Below are 19,143 nucleotides of genomic sequence, written 5' to 3' on the forward strand. Positions count from 1 at the left end.
TCTAAGAACTCTTGGGTGTAGTCCATCCGGCCCTGGAGATTTGCTTACATTTACTTTACTTAACTTACCTTGTACCATCTCTACATTAAGCCAGTTCAATACATTATATGATGTGTTACCAGCACTGACCTGACCAATGTCAGCTCCTTCTTCCATAGTATATACAGAACTAAAGAACCCATTCAGTAGCTCCGCCTTCTCTTGATCGCCCGTGACAACCTCCCCATTATCATTATTAAGGGGTCCTACATGCTCTGTCCTTGGTTTTTTTGGATTTATATATCTAAAAAAATATTTAGGATTAGTTTTGCTTTCTTCGGCCACCTGTCTCTCATTTTGAATTTTTGCTGTTTTTATTACATTTTTACAGATTTTATTAAGCTCCTTGTACTGTTTAAATGTTATCGCTGACCCATCAGATTTGAATTTTTTTAAGGCAATTTTTTGGTTGTTTATTGCTCTTTTAACATCATGTGTCAGCCATGTAGGATTTAGTTTTAATCGTTTATATTTGTTCCCCTTTGGTATATATTTAGCTGTATAGTTATTTAGAGTTGATTTAAAGATGTCCCATTTACCTTCTGTATCAGTATTTGACAACACCTCCCCCCAGTCTATGTCCTGTAGTGCAGCCCTCAGCCCAGGGAAATTTGCCTTTTTAAAGTTATATGTTTTTGCTTTCCCCGTCTGTCTTTGTTTTCTACATTTTAAGTCAAAAGTAACTATATTGTGGTCGCTATTACCAAGGTTTTCCCGCACAGTTACATTACCAACCAGCTCTGCGTTGTTGGAAATGATCAGATCCAACAAGGCATCACTTCTTGTTGGGTCCTCCACAAACTGGCCCATAAAATTATCCTGCAATAAATTTAGGAATTTTCTCCCCTTTGTAGTTTTATATGATAAAAAAATGGATAAAAAGCGATCAAATAGTCCCATTACTGATAAAAACTACAGATCACAGTGCAAAAAATTATATGGAAAAATAAAAAAATTTATAGGGGTCAGAACAGGACAATTTTAAGCATATTCATTTTCATACAAAAAGTAATAATTTTCTAAAAATAGTAAAATAAAACGAAACCTACATAATTTGGGTATCATTTCAATCAAATGGGCCTACAAAATTTAGATAATCTGTCATTTTTACCAAAAAGTGCACAGCGTAGAAAAGGAAGCCTCCAAAAGTAGCAAAATATATATATTTTTTTTCAATTTTGCCTCACAAATATATATTTTTTTCACCATAGTCTGCTTTCACACAATAAAATTCATCCGTTTTAAAGATCCATTTGATGTTCCGTTATGAAAACCATGAAAATCGGCCATTAAACATCCGTTAGAAAATCCCATTATAGTCTAAGGGATTTTTACATCCGTTATCCGTTTTAATCCGTTATAGTCCGTTATTAATAACGGACGTTATTTTGGGACGGAAGAGTGAACGGAAGAAATAGTGCATGCAGTATTTCTCCATGTTACGCCGAGCGCTCCGGGTCCCCGCTCCTCCCCGGAGCGCTCACGGCGTGTCTCTCCCTGCAGCGCCCCGGTCAGTCCCGCTGACCGGGAGCGCTGCACTGACATGGCCGTCGGGGATGCGATTCGCACAGCAGGACGCGCCCGCTCGCGAATCGCATCCCAAGTCACTTACCCGTCCCGGTCCCCTGCTGTCATGTGCTAGCGCGCGCGGCTCCGCTCTCTAGGGCGCGCGCGCGCCAGCTCTCTGAGACTTAAAGGGCCAGTGCACCAATGATTGGTGCCTGGCCCAATTAGCTTGATTAGTTTCCACCTGTGCACTCCCTACTTATACCTCACTTCCCCTGCACTCCCTTGCCGGATCTTGTTGCCCTTGTGCCAGAGAAAGCCTTTCCTGAGTGTTCCTAGCCTGTGTTCCAGACCTCCTGCCGTTGCCCCTGACTACGATCCTTGCTGCCTGCCCCGACCTTCTGCTACGTCCGACCTTGCTCTTGCCTTATCCCTTGTACCATGCCTATCTCAGCAGTCAGAGAGGTTGAGCCGTTGCCGGTGGATACGACCTGGTTGCTACCGCCGCAGCAAGACCATCCCGCTTTGCGGCGGGCTCTGGTGAAAACCAGTAGCTACTTAGAACCGGTCCACCGACACGGTCCTCGCCAAACCCTCTCTGACACAGAGGATCCACCTCCAGCCTGCCGAATCGTGACACTCCCGTTACTATCTTCTGTCACAAAATAACGTCCGTTATTAATAACGTACTATAACGGATTAAAACGGATAATGTAAAAATCCCATAGACTATAATGGGATTTTCTATTGGACGATTAATGGCTGATTTTCAGGGTTTTCATAACGGAACATCAAACGGATCTTTAAAACGGACGAATTTTATAGTGTGAAAGCAGCCTTAGAGTTTGTGGTAAAATGAGGGATGTCATTACAAAAAACAATCAGTGGTGCCAAAAAGAAGCCTCTTCTGGGTCTGTAGGTGGAAGATTGAAAGCATTATGGCTATTAGAAGTGAGGAGGAAAAAAGAAAAGTGGGAAAAAAAAAAAAAACAGTTGTCCTTAACCCCTTAACGACCAAGGACGTTTATTTACATCCTTGGTCGGCTCCCGCGATATAACGCGGGGTCACGCGGTGACCCCGTTTCATATCGGGTTGGTCCCGGCATATATCTGAAGCCGGGAACCAGGGCTAATAGCGCGCGGCAGCGATCGCAGTGCCGCGCACTATTAACCCTTAAGACGCGGCGTTCAAAGTTGAACGCCGCTTCTAAAACCAAAGTGAAAGCTGCCCAGTGACTCAGTGGAAAAGCTATGAATATGCGGTGTCCCGATCAGCTGGGACACGAGCGGAGGTCCTCTTACCTGCTTCCGGCGTGTCCCCTCGGCGATTGATTGCTCCAAGCCTGAGATGCAGGCTTGAGCAATCGACCGCCGATAACGCTGATCATTGCAAAGCTATGGCTTTGCAATGAACAGTGCTGGCAATCAGTGTGTGCAGTGTTATAGGTCCCTATGGGAGCAATAACACTGCAAAAAAAGTGAGAAAAAAAAGATAATAAATGTGATTTAACCTGTGATTTAAAGTTCAAATCACCCCCCTTTTCCCATAAAAAAAAACACCATGTAAAAAAAATAAATATAAACATATGTGGTATTGCTGCGTGCATAAATGTCCGAACTATAAAAATATATCATTAATTAAACCGCATGGTCAATGGCGTACACGCAAAAATTCCAAATCCAAAATAACATATTTTTGGTCACTTTTTATATCATGAAAAAATGAATAAAAAGCGATCAAAAAGTCAGATCAATAAAAAAATGGTACCGCTAATAACGTCAGATCACGGCGCAAAAAATGAGCACATACCGCCCCATGTGCAGAAAAATAAAAAAGTTATAGGGGTCAGAAGATGACAATTTTTAAATGTATAAATTTCCGTGCATGTAGTTATGATTTTTTCCAGAAGTACAATAAAAACAAACCTATATAAGTAGGGTATCATTTTAATCGTATGGACCTACAGAAAAAAGATCAGGTGTCATTTTTACTGAAAAATGTACTGTGTAGAAACGGAAGCCCCCAAAACTTACAAAATGGTGTTTTTTTCTTCAATTTCGTTGCACAAAGATTTTTTTTCTGTTTCGCTGTAGATTTTTAGGTAAAATGACTGATGTCATTGCAAAGAAGAATTGGTGGCGCAAAAAATAAGCCATCATATGGATTTTTAGGTACAAAATTCAAAGGGTTATGATTTTTAAAAGGTGAGGAGGGAAAAACAAAAGTGCAAAAACCGAAAAACCCTCAGTCCTTAAAGGAGTACTCTAGTCCAGAGTATTCCTGCTCCGTTCTGCCCGGGCTGCAAAATAAATGAAAATGAACCATCACTCACCTCCCTGGGTTCCCGCGGAGCGCCACTACAGCTGTTCGGTCCTCCGGTCCATCCTCTTCATACTTCCGGGTGTAACGAAGCGTCACATGGCGCTCAGCCTATCGCCGGCCGCCGCGATGTCCAGCCTCGGCCGGCGATAGGCTGAGCGCCATGTGACGCTTCGTTACACCCGGAAGTATGAAGGAGATGGACCAGAGGACCAAACAGCTGTAGTGGCGCTCCGCGGGAACCCAGGGAGGTGAGTGATAGTTCATTTTCATTTATTTTGCAGCCCGGGCAGAACGGAGCAGGAATACTCTGGACTAGAGTACTCCTTTAAGGGGTTAATGGGTTAAGTGTGTCAGGATCATGTTTAAATGTATAGATGTGTTTCCCAAACAGTGTACCTCCAGCTGCTGCATGCTGGGAGTTGTAGTTTTGCAACAGCTGGAGGCACACTGAAAAAACACTGAAATCCACTTGTAGTTTTCGCTTGGTTACTGGGAAAGCCCTTGAATGCTGGGAAGAATCGAAAATCCTGCCTACCGCGTGTATAAAGCGCAGAGGACTTGTCAGCTGCTCATGTGCTGGTCAAACTGGTTCTGTGGTTACACATAACACCAGATAAATGACTTTGTGGGTAATACACGTGTGTACAGCTGGGAGCCGGCCATGATCTCTGAACCCAGGAACATTCAGTTCAGGAAATCTAGTGCTCCCTTATGTAACGTGCCAGACAAGGGCCGGATGTCTCTGAAGAACAATAGGCTTGTCTGGAGGAGAAGTGACATCACAAGGAAAGTAGATTTTTTAAAGGAGTATTGTGATATATAAAAACGTATAGGGGGTAAGTGTCAGATCGTGAGGGGTCCAACCACACGGACCAACCGCGATCTCCCGTACAGGGCCCCGGCAGTCCGCACAAAGTGTGTGTGGGGGTATGGGGGTCGGGGTGGTTCGACCACTGCACTAGACTGCCAGGACAACCTCTTTCTCGTTTTACCCTTATTAATTCTCCCACTCTTACAATAAAGACTCTGACACTGCATAACTTTTTAAGTGGGCTGGGTGGTGGTCGCAGCTCATTTATTAATGTATTATAAATATAATTGTTTTTATATTATAAATAATAAATATATATATATATATATATATTTTTTTATATATATATATATATATATATATATATATATATATATATAACAAGGTTGAACACAAAAAAAATCACTTCCCACAACAGGACGCACAGTCAAAACAAAAACAAGGCAAATACAGCAAAATACCAGGGAGGGCGGGAGGGACCTCAAAATGCTGGTGAACAAAGAGGGGGAATATCCGGGGAGGCTGTGTATATAACCTATGGGCGTTCCCTCAAACCCCTCCCCATGCCATCCTAGAGTGGGAGGGTTACCTCATAGCCACTCATTGCTTAATCATTCCGTCCCCGCAGTCAGGGTTACCTATGCCTATGCGGCCAGGTAACCTACAGACTGCCAGGACAACCTCTTTCTCGTTTTACCCTTATTAATTCTCCCACTCTTACAATAAAGACTCTGACACTGTATAACTTTTTAAGTGGGCTGGGTGGTGGTCGCAGCTCATTTATTAAATATATATATATATATATATATATATATATGTAAACTGAATCTGTAATTAAATATATAACACTGCATAGCAGTAACCATAAACCAAACAGCTTGCCGAAACACTGCGCTTCAGCCAAAGCAGTATGCCACGCTGTCTCCACAGCGTGCGTGAAATGCCTTCGGCACCTTGTATACTCCAGTTGTTTTACCTTCTCACGCCACTGAAGGAGCCTGTGTACTCCTACATGGAGCTTCAACCCCCACTCAAAACAAAAAGCGCCTGCTCCACCCCATCCTGCAGGCCAGAAAGGAAGATGTCAAGCCCAATGTCATTGAGGTGGACACCATCACTGATCATGAACCTCCGGTTATCACCTTCAAGTTCCCTGTGTCTGACCACCACCCACCCTTGGACCGGACAAACCTCGCCATCCGCGAGTTCACCAAACAGCAGGACCGCTCAATGGCCTCCACATTCCTTGCCCCCTGCCACTTGACTCTCGGAACAATCTCCGACCAAACTAAAACCATTTCGGAGAAAAAAACCAGAGCTGCTCCACATCCGCCTTCATGACGGTAATCAATTCAGGGACCCTGGTGAAGCACAGATCATTGCCACCAGCATGAACCACTAGCACAACACCTGAACGGAACCTGCAAGAAATATCCACCGCCTCCAAAAGCACCTGAGGCCAATGTATACCAGGAATTCCACGCCATTGGGCATCGATCTGATTAAATCCCAGCGATCTCCCCCTGGGCGGCAGTCAGCTCTCTGCGCCGCCCGGTGAAAATAGGAATGGCCCAAGAACACGATGATAGACAATGGAGAATCTAAAAGAAAAACAGTGTTAGAGAAGCAATTCAGGGCGCACATAACCAGCATAGCAATCAGAATGCCAGCTCCCAATATGCTGAATATCAGCCACAGACAAACCAGCCCTCGAGGCCTCAGTGGCCGCCCCGATCCGAAAGGAATGCGTTCCAAATTCGGAAGGAGGGGCCCCCACATACTGTAAACACAGCTTAAACAGAGACTGAAACTGATAGCATGATAAAGCGGAACCATCAGCATGAGAGAAAAATGGCTACCCAAAACCCGAACCTTCAGATAGTACGTGACCGCGCGCACCGGACAGGCCTGACCATCAACCAACTGAAGGCAAATCCAAGCACCCTGACCCACCTGGTCCGTCTTGGAGCGACGAATGCGCAATTGCAAAACTCCATTTGAACACAAAACGTCCTCAAAAAACAAACCACCCTGACCCTGCTTAGAATACGGAACCTATTCCCCAACCCGCAGGGCCCCAAAAAAAGCAACACAAAAAGCCTCCGAGTAAAGAGAGGCCTCATAAACGGAACAACAGCAGTAACACGCCGCTTGCAAAAGTGAAATAAGCAACGGATAAGAAACTGGCCGGCGCAGATCCCTACGGACATGAGTCCGCTGCCAACCCTTCAACGATTGTTGGATCAAAAAACTTTTGGAACATCCTCGCATCCCAGCAAGCGAAAATAAAAACTTACCCCCGCCCGCCTGCGGCACACAACTAAAGCAGATAGATTCGCAGAGCACAAAGACAACAAATAATCAACAGTGACCGTCAGTCTCGTATCCAGGCACATTGCGCCCAGCCACCAATGAACACGCCTTAGCGTGTCCGGACCAGGTGGAAGCCGCCAGTGAAGACTCCAGCAATGGCATCAATCTTCGGTCACTAGGCCCCAAACCAGAGGCGGGCACGACCGACCCTCCAGCTCTGCCGTCGGGTACAACCTCCGGAAGTCCTGAAACTGAAAACGAGACAAAGAATCAGCAATGACTTTGTCCACCCCTGGGACGTGTCGGGCCCGGAACCAAATATTATGCTCTAGACACCGTAGAACAAAATGCCGCAGAAGAGACAACACCGGAGGGGAGGAAGAAGACAAACCATTAATGCAATGAACCACACTGGAATTATCAGTCCAAAAACAGACCCTCTGATTACAAAAACGACTGCCCCACAATTCCACAGCCACAATGCTGGGAAACAATTCCAAATGGGTCAAATTTCAGCACCAACCCTGCTCAGCCCAATCTTGAGGCCACGCCTCCGCACTCCACTCACCGGCAAAGAAAGCCCCGAAACGAACTAGCCGCATCAGTGAAGAGCTGCAGTTCACCACTGCACACCTCTTCAGCCTGCCAACAGGTATGGCCATTGTAACATCTGAGGAACTCCCTCCAAACCAGAAGATCAGCCCTAAGGCACCGCATAATACGTATGCGGTGACCAGGGAGAGACACCCCCCTGGTTGCCAAAGACAGCCGTCTAGAAAAAACTCGGCCCAAAGGCATCACTCGGCAAGCAAACACCAAATGGCCCAAAAGCACCTGCATCTGGCGAAGTGTGACCTTGCGGGCCTCACAAAAACATTTAACCCACTGCAACATAACCTACAACTTGGCAGAGGGCAAGCGGAACACCATAGACACCGAATCAATTTCAATGCCTAGAAAAGACATGACCCTAGCAGGACCTTCCGTTTTTTCTGCTGACAAAGGCACCCCAAACCGCTGCATAAGAAAACGAAAAGTGTCTAACAAAAAACGGCACCTAGAGGAACCAGCAGGGGCAACAAAGAGAAAATCGTCTAAATAGTGAATTACAGCGGAACACCCCATCTCAAAACGCACCACCCACTGCAAAAACGTACTGAACATTTCAAAGTAGTGGCACGAAATTGAGCCGCCCATAGGCAGGCACACATCATAGTAGAAATCACCATCTACACGACACCCCAACAAATGAAAACACTCCGGATGCACTGGCAGTAAATGAAAAGCTGATTCAATATCAGATTTAGCCATTAAGGCAGAAGGCCCCACACTCCGCACTAAAACCACCTCCCTATCAAACGAAACATAAGAAACCGACGAATCCTCCTTCGGGATACCATCATTCACAGAAGTGCCCTTGGGATAAGACAAGTGGTGAATAAGCCGAAATTTTCCGGCCTTCTTCTTAGGAACCACCCCTAATGGGGAAACCCTAAGCATGGCAAAAGGGGGAGAACTAAAGGGGCCCATTAATCACCCCAAAGCCAATCTTGTCCCTCAACACCTCCGGATGATCCCTGGCGGATTTCAAATTATCAGGATATACCTCACCAACAGAACCCAAAACAAAAGGTACAAAAAAACATCCCTCAAAACACGGGCACATTCCTTATTGGAGTACCGCTCTAACCCCGGGGACATCGCGGACACGCTCACTGGTGTCCTTCCCCTCACCTGCAGCTGTGGGACATCCTGACTGCTTTGATGCCTGCGGACATCGTGCCGCAGCGTGGCCACCTCCGCAAATGGAGCACTCGTGCTTGTACTTGCACAGACTGAGAAACTTGCAGTGTCCCTCATTAAACAGCCAACAGGGCTGAAAAGAAGACCCCCTCTGAGCCATCATCAGGCGCAACCATACGTCGGTAGCCTTAACTCCCCAACCGACCTCAGGATTTCTCAGGCTGAGACTTCCGTTTCTTATCAATGGTGTGTTGGTCTACCGATACCAATGACCATATATCCACATACAGGTTCCCCCAAATCTTCTCCTTCACCGCTAGATCTACATGAGACCCCAGGGGGCCGACACCACAAAAGAATGACTCCTTATGCACCCCTGCCCGCACCGGGGACACCTTTCTCACCACGGCCGCAGGACCGGCCTGAGAGCCCTCTAACTTAGCAAGGACAGCCTTCAGAGTAGGTAACAGTTCAGATCCCACATTACCCCAAACTCCAGCAAAATTGAACTCACCAGTCTGCACAGGAACCACCGCCGGAGTTGAGGAAGGACCGCACTGCTGAACGGGAACCGGGTCCACTTGCTCCACCGGCACAGGAACTGTGACAGAGCTGGGCCGATCACCCACACGTGAAGACCTCCGAGCTGGTCGGGACCTATGCCTCCGTCCAGACCTTCTGCGTGACCTCCTGTCCGGGCTTACGGAACTACATGAACTCCCCCAGAAGAAGAGGGCGAACGCCAACGGGAAGAACGGGACCTACGGGACCGGGCCCTGCTCCTGGACTCCCGACAACATCTCCTGCCACACCCATGATGAGACACTGTGGATCTGCTCCGGCGGGAGCGGCCAGAACCCCGGGAGGACGACCTAGATCTATGCCCATGTGACCTACGCACCGACCCAGAAATGACACGGTCGCGCGGTGACTGGCTGACTGGAAGAGCCGGCTCTTGTAAAGCAGCAGACAGGGGAGGTGGGGGCAGGGGGGCAGATACACTATAAGGGGCACCCTGATGGGGCAGCACCGGGGGTACAGACTGCAAATGAGAAGTCACTATGCTGGTCCTCAGACCGAGACGCAGGAGGCTGAAGGGGAACACCACGTGCAGCCCCAGACTTACTGCCGCCTGCTACCGGCAGACTAATGGGACCCGGCACTGCAGGGGGGCTGCCAGGCACCTCATCAGCCGATGAGGATGCCTGGAAATTGTGTGAAGCCTGAGTACCCATACCAGCAACCTGACTACCCGTCATCTCTCTAACTGAGAGAGCCAGCCCACGTGTCCAGGAAGGGGCGAAGCTACCGCCCTGTCCTGAGCCAAGCTGGAACTATGTGCCTGGGCCTGCTGCGCAGCCAGCGTGCGCACTGATTATCTCCCCCGCCAGAAAGGTGAGGGGGACTAGGGCTGAGGCGGGAGGGTGGACGGGACTGCCGAGCAGTCCTTCGCCCACGTTGCACTGCCGCAGGAGGCGGCGGAGCACTAACGGGCCGGAATGGAGGCAGCAGGAGCCACTACAGCAGGGGGCTGAACAGGAGCCGGGACACGCAGTGCAGCCTTGTCTCCACGCTCCGCTAATATACGGGGGATAAGGGACCTATCAGCCAGCACCCGCTCACAGAAACTAGACCAGAAAAGTTTGTCAGCCATGATGGGTAATGTGCTTACCTCAAAATGCTGGTGAACAAAGAGGGGGAATATCCGGGGGAGGCTGTGTATATAACCTATGGGCGTTCCCTCAAACCTCTCCCCATGCCATCCTAGAGTGGGAGGGTTACCTCATAGCCACTCATTGTTTAACCCTTCCCTCCCCGCAGTCAGGGTTACCTATACCTATGCGGCCAGGTAACCTACAATCAATGGCTGACACGCCCCCTCAATACAACTCTGTGGGAGAGTCGGAGCGCTGCATTCGGCAATCTCCAGCTCTGCCCTAGAGTTTTATTTAAAGGAGAACTCCAGAATATAAAAATTGTCCCCCATACTGCCGGCAGTAAAAAAAATAAAGATGTACATACCTTCCTCCGCTCCCCCGGGGCCTCCGGTAACCGGCTCCGATCTTCGCTGCAATCCTCTTCCTGGTTGCCGGTGGTCAGCGAGTCATACTGCACTCAGCCAATCACCGGCCGCAGCGAAGTCCCGACTTGGCCGGCAATAGGCTGAGCGGCAGTGTGAGAACACTGCCGCAAGGTATGTACATCTTTATTTTTTTTACTGCCGGCAGTATGGGGGACAATTTTTATATTCTGGAGTTCTCCTTTAAGGGATGTGTTGGCCGCCACTTCGTGTGGTGGTCGACACGTGCTATTTGGCCTGAGAGCCGTGTACGGGAGATCGCGGGGGATCCCAGCAATCGGAACCCCCCGTGATCTGAAACCTACCCTTAGGATAGGGGATACGTTTTCATATCCCGAAGTATTCCTTTAAAGCCTTTTTCTCTGCAGAGAAAGAGTGGTGCAGTTGCTCATAGCAACCAATCAGATCACTTCTTTCATTTTTAAAAAGGCCTCTGAAAAGTAAAGAAAGGAATCTGATTGGTTGCTATGGGCAACTGGTCCACTTTTCCTCTGCACAGGTTTTGATAAATCTCCCCCGAGATGTTTGTGTTTTCGGAGTCTGTGGTTTGCTATGAGATTTGTGTATTAGGAGGCGGTATTAAAGGGTTTATCCAGGAAAAAACGTTTTATTATATATCAACTGGCTCCAGAAAGTTAAATAGATTTGTAAATTCTATTAAAAAAATCTTTATCCTTTCAATAATTATCAGCTGCTGAAGTTGAGTTGTTCTTTTCTGTCTGGCAACAGTGCTCTCTGCTGACATCTCTGCTTGTCTCGGGAACTGCACAGAGTAGAAGAGGTTTGCTATGGGGATTTGCTTCTACTCTGGACATTTCCCGAGACAGGTTTCATTGATATATAAAAAAAAGTTTTTTCCTGGATAACCCCTTTAGCCCCTTAAGGACTCTGAGTTTTTCTGTTTTTGCTTTTTCGTTCTTTCCTCCTTACCTTTAACCCCTTAACGACGCAGGACGTATATTTACGTCCTGCGCCAGCTCCCGCGGCGTCCCGAATAGCTGACCGGACACCGGGAGGGCCCTTACCTGCCTCCTCGGTGTCCGATCGACGAATGACTGCTCCGTGCCTGAGATCCAGGCCTGAGCAGTCATGCGCCGATAACACTGATCACAGGCGTGTTAATACACGCCAGTGATCAGGATGAGAGATCAGCGTGTGCAGTGTTATAGGTCCCTATGGGACCTATAACACTGCAAAAAAAAAGTAAAAAAAAAGTGTTAATAAAGGTCATTTAACCCCTTCCCTAATAAAAGTTTGAATCACCCCCCTTTTCCCATAAAAAAAATAAAACAGTGTAAAAAATATAAAAATAAACATATGTGGTATCGCCGTAAATGCGTAAATGTCCAAACTATAAAAATATATCATTAATTAAACCGCACGGTCAATGGCGTACGCGCAAAAAATTCCAAAGTCCAAAAAAGCGTATTTTGGTCACTTTTTATACCATTAAAAAATGAATAAAAAGTGATCAAAAAGTCCGATCAAAACAAAAATCATACCGATAAAAACTTCAGATCACGGCGCAAAAAATGAGTCCTCATACCGCCCTGTACGTGGAAAAATAAAAAAGTTATAGGGGTCAGAAGATGACATTTTTAAACATATACATTTTCCTGCATGTAGTTATGATTTTTTCCAGGAGTGCGACAAAATCAAACCTATATAAGTAGGGGATCATTTTAACCGTATGGACCTACAGAATAATGATAAGGTGTAATTTTTACCGAAATATGCACTGCGTAGAAACGGAAGCCCCCAAAAGTTACAAAATGGCGTTTTTTTCCGATTTTGTCGCTCAATGATTTTTTTTCCGTTTCGCCGTGCATTTTTGGGTAAAATGACTAATGTCACTGCAAAGTAGAATTGGCGACGCAAAAAATAAGCCATAATATGGATTTTTAGGTGGAAAATTGAAAGGGTTATGATTTTTAAAAGGTAAGGAGGAAAAAACGAAAGTGCAAAAACGGAAAAACCCTGAGTCCTTAAGGGGTTAAAAAATCATAACTCTTTCAATTTTGCACCTAAAAATCCATATGATGGCTTATTTTTGCGCCACCAATTCTACTTTGTAATGACATCAGTCATTTTACCCAAAAATCTATGGTGAAATGGAAAAAAAATCATTGTGAGACAAAATCGAAAAAAAAAAAAATACGCCATTTTGTAACTTTTTGGGGGCTTCTGTTTCTACACAGTACATTTTTCGGTAGAAATTACACCTTCTCTTTATTCTGTAGCTCCATACGATTAAAATGATACGCTACTTATGTAGGTTTGATTTTGTCGTACTTCTGGAAAAAATCCTAACTACATACCGTATTTTTCGCCGTATAAGACGCACTTTTTCTTCCCCAAAACTGGGGGGAAAAAGTCGGTGCGTCTTATACGGCGAATACACCCCTATTGCGGCGGTCCCTGCGGCCATCAACGGCCGGGACCCGCGGCTAAAACAAGACATCACTGATCACGGTGATGATGCCCTGTTTTAACCCTTCAGACGCGGCGATCAAAGCTGACCGCCGCATCTGAAGGGAAAGTGACACTAACCCGGCTGTTCAGTCGGGCTGTTCGGGACCGCCGCGATCTCACCGCGGCGGTCCCGAACAGCCCGACTGAATAGCCGGGTTAGTGCTTACAGGACACCGGGAGGGACCTTACCTGCCTCCTCGGTTTCTTCTCCGTTCAGGGATCCCCTGTATGGCCGGCGCTCTCCTTCCTCGTCATCACGTCGTCGCGTACGTGCGTCGGCGTGCGTAACGACGTGATGGCGGCGACGGAGAGCGAGGATACCCGGCCGGCAGCAGAGACGTTCCAGAGCGACGGGGACAGCGATGGAGCGACATCCAGGGCAGCGGTGACGGGTCCGGAGCAGTGGGGACACGTGAGTATTACCTCCTATGCAGTGGTCTTCAATCTGCGGACCTCCAGATGTTGCAAAACTACAACTCCCAGCATGTTTGGACAGCCGTTGGCTGTCCGGGCATGCTGGGAGTTGTAGTTTTGCAACATCTGGAGGTCCGCAGGTTGAAGACCACTATTGGGTTCAAAATCTTTAAAAATCTTTATTTTTTTAGATTTTGCCCCTAAAAATTGGGTGCGTCTTATACGCCGGTGCGTCCTATAGGACGAAAAATACGGTACTTTGAACGCTGCGTCTAAAGGGTTAATAGCGCACCGCACTGCGATCAGTGCCGCACGCTATTAGCCACGGGTCCCGGCCGTTTGTTAGAAGCCGGGCCCGACCCGCTATAGATCGGGAGCGGACTCATGACGTACCGGTACGTCATGGGTCCTTAAGAGGTTAAGTACATGTAGTTGTGTATTAAACATTTCCTGATGGAAAATACGAGCAGACAATTCCGCACATTTACTTGATTCGGCGACACTAGGAACCCTACATAGACGGCAATGCATTTCCAAGCGGAATCCGCAAAAACATTGAACAGGTTCAATGTTTCTGTGGACACTGGAATGCGGATTGTTTCTGCCGCAGAAATTCCACCGTGTGCATGGTGCTGCAGAATCCCATTGAAGCCAGGTGAATATGGCCTAAGGCTGATGCCAATTGCCCCATGACAGAGGAAAAATTCCTTCCTAAGGCCATGTTCACACGGCTGAAAATGTGAGGAATGTCTGGGGACTAGGACAGATAGGAAATGTGCTGTCTCGTAGACGCCAATCCATTTCAGAGGGGAATCTGCAGAAAGAACAGACATGTCTACTCTTTCTACGGGCGCCAGATTCGGGATTTTTGCAGCTGAAAAATATCTGCCACGAAAATTCAGCCATGTGCACAGTGCAGCAGAATCCGATCAAAATCAATGGGACTCTGCTGCAACGGAATTTCCGAACAGAATATTTCCGCTAAATTTTGCCGTGTGAACATAGCCTTAAAGGGGTAATCCACATCAAGTGATTTTAGTTCATATCTGGCAGACAGCAATGGACATGCTTAGGAAGGATCTGCGCTTGTCTTGGGGCTAAATGGCTATGTTGTGAGATTACCATAACACTGTGGCTAGCTTTTTGTGAACTGGTATTTCCTGTTTGACTTTTCTTTTCTTTGGACTACAAATCTCACAATTCTATTTTCCTCCTTCCCACATATCAGACACCCCACCCATTGAAACATAAATGAGCTGCAGACCTGTGGTTTTTAATCAGGGTGCCTCCAGCTGTTGCATTAGATGCAGATTGATCCCTCCACCAATTGAAGCAGACAGGCTCCCTGTCATCAGCTGACTAGTGAGTCAGTTCTCGACCGCATTGCAAGCTGGGAAAAATCCTAGACAACAGTCATTTTGTATGCTAGTAAAAATAAATATTGGAGTGAAAATCACAGAAGAATTGTGAGAAAACCGTCACACACAGGTACAGACACTATATTATGAAGTACACTAACTTTACAGCCCCTGTAGCATAGTCAAATAAAAAAAAAATCCTGGAATACCCCTTTAATCCAGATTTTTTCATAAATCTAGTACAGTGATCCCTCAACTTACAATGGCCTCAACATACAATAGTTTCAACATACAATGGTCTTTTCTGGACCATTGTAAGTTGAAACCAGACTCAACATACTATTCTACGGACAGTCCAGATCTGTGAAACGCGTCAATGGCTGGAAGAACTGACCAATCAGAATGGGCAATTTACCGGTAAAACACCTGTATTACTGAAGTGTATGCACTGACTGATGTCTGGTAGCGCCCCCTACAGTACAGGGAGGTATTACATGTTCTGTACTCTTGACCTGTACCAGGGTTAGCTGCTCCTTTAGACACCAGGTGAGGGCGGCTCCATGTTACTTTTTTAGGACACTGTGTACTGTTCAGGACCCTGAAGAAGCTCCTGCCCTCTGCATAGACCAGTGTTTCCTAAGCAGGGTGCCCCCAGCTGTTGCCAAACTACAACTCCCAGCATGCCCGGACAGCCTTTGGCTGTCCGGGCATGCTGGGAGTTGTAGTTTTGCAACAGCTGGAGGCTCCCTGCTTGGGAAACACTGACATAGACAGTGATCACAGCTCCCAGCAGATCTTTCTTACTTTTTTCCTATTTTTGGATGACATTTTGGTGGCTTCAGAACCAATTACCAGGTTTCCATAGAGTTCTGGTCTCAACATACAATGGTTTCAACATACAATGGTCGTCCTGGAACCAATTAATATTGTAACTTGAGGGACCACTGTATCTTGCAATATTATATTTTTTTCAGAAAAACATCATGTGACAGAGTTCCTCTAGTAAATCCCCATTCGCACAGCAGAATTTTTCCACCCTAGCAGAACAGAACGCTTGGAAATACGCCGCCTCCATAAATGGCAATGGATTTCCAATTGGATTCGGTGGAAAGACCTGACATGTTCATTATTTCAGCGGAGTCTGGAATTAAACTTTCTGCGGCAGATGTTTCCGCTGCAGATATCCTGGCGAGTGCACGGTGCAGCAGAATCCCATTGAAAACATTGTCCTGCTGAATTCCATTTGGGAAATCCTCCGTGTGATTGGGGCCTAAAAATACATTTGAATTTAATATTAAGTGACTCCTTAACTTCTCAGAAAGGTGTGCTGTACATGCATTGGTAAATTTGTATAAAAAGGATGTTTGATGTATAAATGTCATGTATCCTGTGTATTAGAATGCAGATTGATACATAACAATAATATTAATGTTAGTTTATATAGCACCAACATATTCTGCAAAGGTGTACATTTAATGTGGTCTGTATGTTAGAACTTAACATTCGTGTATTTGTGTACATGTCTTCTAGTTTGTGTATTAGACATAAGAGGTTTAGGTACTGGTATGGCAGTATATATTTTTATATTTGTGTATTAGACATAAGAGGTATAGGTACTGGTGTGGCGGTACATGTCTTCTGGTTTGTGAATTAGACATAAGAAGTTTAGGTACTGGTGTGGCGGTACATGTCTTCTGGTTTGTGAATTAGACATAAGAGGTATAGGTACTGGTGTGGCGGTACATGTCTTCAGGTTTCTGTATTAGACATAAGAGGTATAAGTACTGGTGTGGCGGTACATGTCTTCTGGTTTGTGTATTAGATATAAGAGATATAGGTACTGGTGTGGCGGTACATGTCTTCTGGTTTGTGTATTAGATATAAGAGGTAAAGGTACTGGTGTGGCGGTACATGTCCTCTGGTTTTTGTAGTAGATATAAGAGGTAAAGGTACTGGTGTGGCGGTACATGTCCTCTGGTTTTTGTATTAGATATAAGAGGTATAGGTACTGGTGTGGCGGTATGTCTTTATTTTTGTGTATTAAACATAAGAGGTTTAGGTACTGGTATGGCAGTATATATTTTTATATTTGTGTATTAGACATAAGAGGTATAGGTACTGGTGTGGCGGTACATGTCTTCTGGTTTGTGTATTAGACATAAGAGGTATAGGTACTGGTGTGGCGGTACATGTCTACTGGTTTCTGTATTAGACATAAGGTATAGGTACTGGTGTGGCGGTACATGTCCTCTGGTTTGTGTATTAGATATAAGAGGTATAGGTACTGGTGTGGCGGTACATGTCTTCTGGTTTGTGTATTAGATATAAGAGGTATAGGTACTGGTGTGGCGGTACATGTCTTCTGGTTTGTGTATTAGATATAAGAGGTATAGGTACTGGTGTGGCGGTACATGTCCTCTGGTTTTTGTATTAGATATAAGAGGTATAGGTACTGGTGTGGCGGTATGTCTTTATTTTTGTGTATTAAACATAAGAGGTTTAGGTACTGGTATGGCAGTATATATTTTTATATTTGTGTATTAGACATAAGAGGTATAGGTAATGGTGTGGCGGTACATGTCTTCTGGTTTCTGTATTAGACATAAGAGGTATAGGTACTGGTGTGGCGGTACATGTCTTCTGGTTTCTGTATTAGACATAAGAGGTATAGGTACTGGTGTGGCGGTACATGTCTTCAGGTTTCTGTATTAGACATAAGAGGTATAGGTACTGGTGTGGCGGTACATGTCTTCTGGTTTGTGTATTAGACATAAGAGGTATAGGTACTGGTGTGGCGGTACATGTCTTCTGGTTTCTGTATTAGACATAAGAGGTATAGGTACTGGTGTGGCGGTACATGTCTTCTGGTTTGTGTATTAGACATAAGAGGTATAGGTACTGGTGTGGCGGTACATGTCTTCTGGTTTCTGTATTAGACATAAGAGGTATAGGTACTGGTGTGGCGGTACATGTCTTCAGGTTTCTGTATTAGACATAAGAGGTATAGGTACTGGTGTGGCGGTACATGTCTTCTGGTTTGTGTATTAGACATAAGAGGTATAGGTACTGGTGTGGCGGTACATGTCTTCGGGTTTCTGTATTAGACATAAGAGGTATAGGTACTGGTGTGGCGGTACATGTCTTCTGGTTTCTGTATTAGACATAAGAGGTATAGGTACTGGTGTGGCGGTACATGTCTTCTGGTTTCTGTATTAGACATAAGAGGTATAGGTACTGGTGTGGCGGTACATGTCTTCAGGTTTCTGTATTAGACATAAGAGGTATAGGTACTGGTGTGGCGGTACATGTCTTCTGGTTTCTGTATTAGACATAAGAGGTATAAGTACTGGTGTGGCGGTACATGTCTTCTGGTTTGTGTATTAGACATAAGAGGTATAGGTACTGGTGTGGCGGTACATGTCTTCGGGTTTCTGTATTAGAGATAAGAGGTATAGGTACTGGTGTGGCGGTACATGTCTTCTGGTTTGTGTATTAGACATAAGAGGTATAGGTACTGGTGTGGCGGTACATGTCTTCTGGTTTCTGTATTAGACATAAGAGGTATAGGTACTGGTGTGGCGGTACATGTCTTCTGGTTTGTGTATTAGACATAAGAGGTATAGGTACTGGTGTGGCGGTACATGTCTTCTGGTTTCTGTATTAGACATAAGAGGTATAGGTACTGGTGTGGTGGTACATGTCTTCTGGTTTGTGTATTAGACATAAGAGGTATAGGTACTGGTGTGGCGGTACATGTCTTCTGGTTTCTGTAGTAGACATAAGAGGTATAGGTAATGGTGTGGCGGTACATGTCTTCGGGTTTCTGTATTAGACATAAGAAGTATAAGTACTGGTGTAGCGGCACATGTCTTCTGGTTTGTGTATTAGATATGAGGTATAGGTACTGGTGTGGCGGTACGTCTTTATTTTTGTGTATTAGACATAAGAGGTACAAGTATTGGTGTGAGGGTACATGTACTGGGGTGGCGGTACATGTCTTCTGGTTTGTGTATTAGAAGATTTGTTCATGTTCTGTGTCTGTGAAGAAGCCGTGAGGCCCATGTCCTGATGTCTCTGTTAAGTT

Source organism: Hyla sarda, chromosome 12 (genome assembly GCF_029499605.1).
Source record: "Hyla sarda isolate aHylSar1 chromosome 12, aHylSar1.hap1, whole genome shotgun sequence".
NCBI classification, from domain to species: domain Eukaryota; kingdom Metazoa; phylum Chordata; class Amphibia; order Anura; family Hylidae; genus Hyla; species Hyla sarda.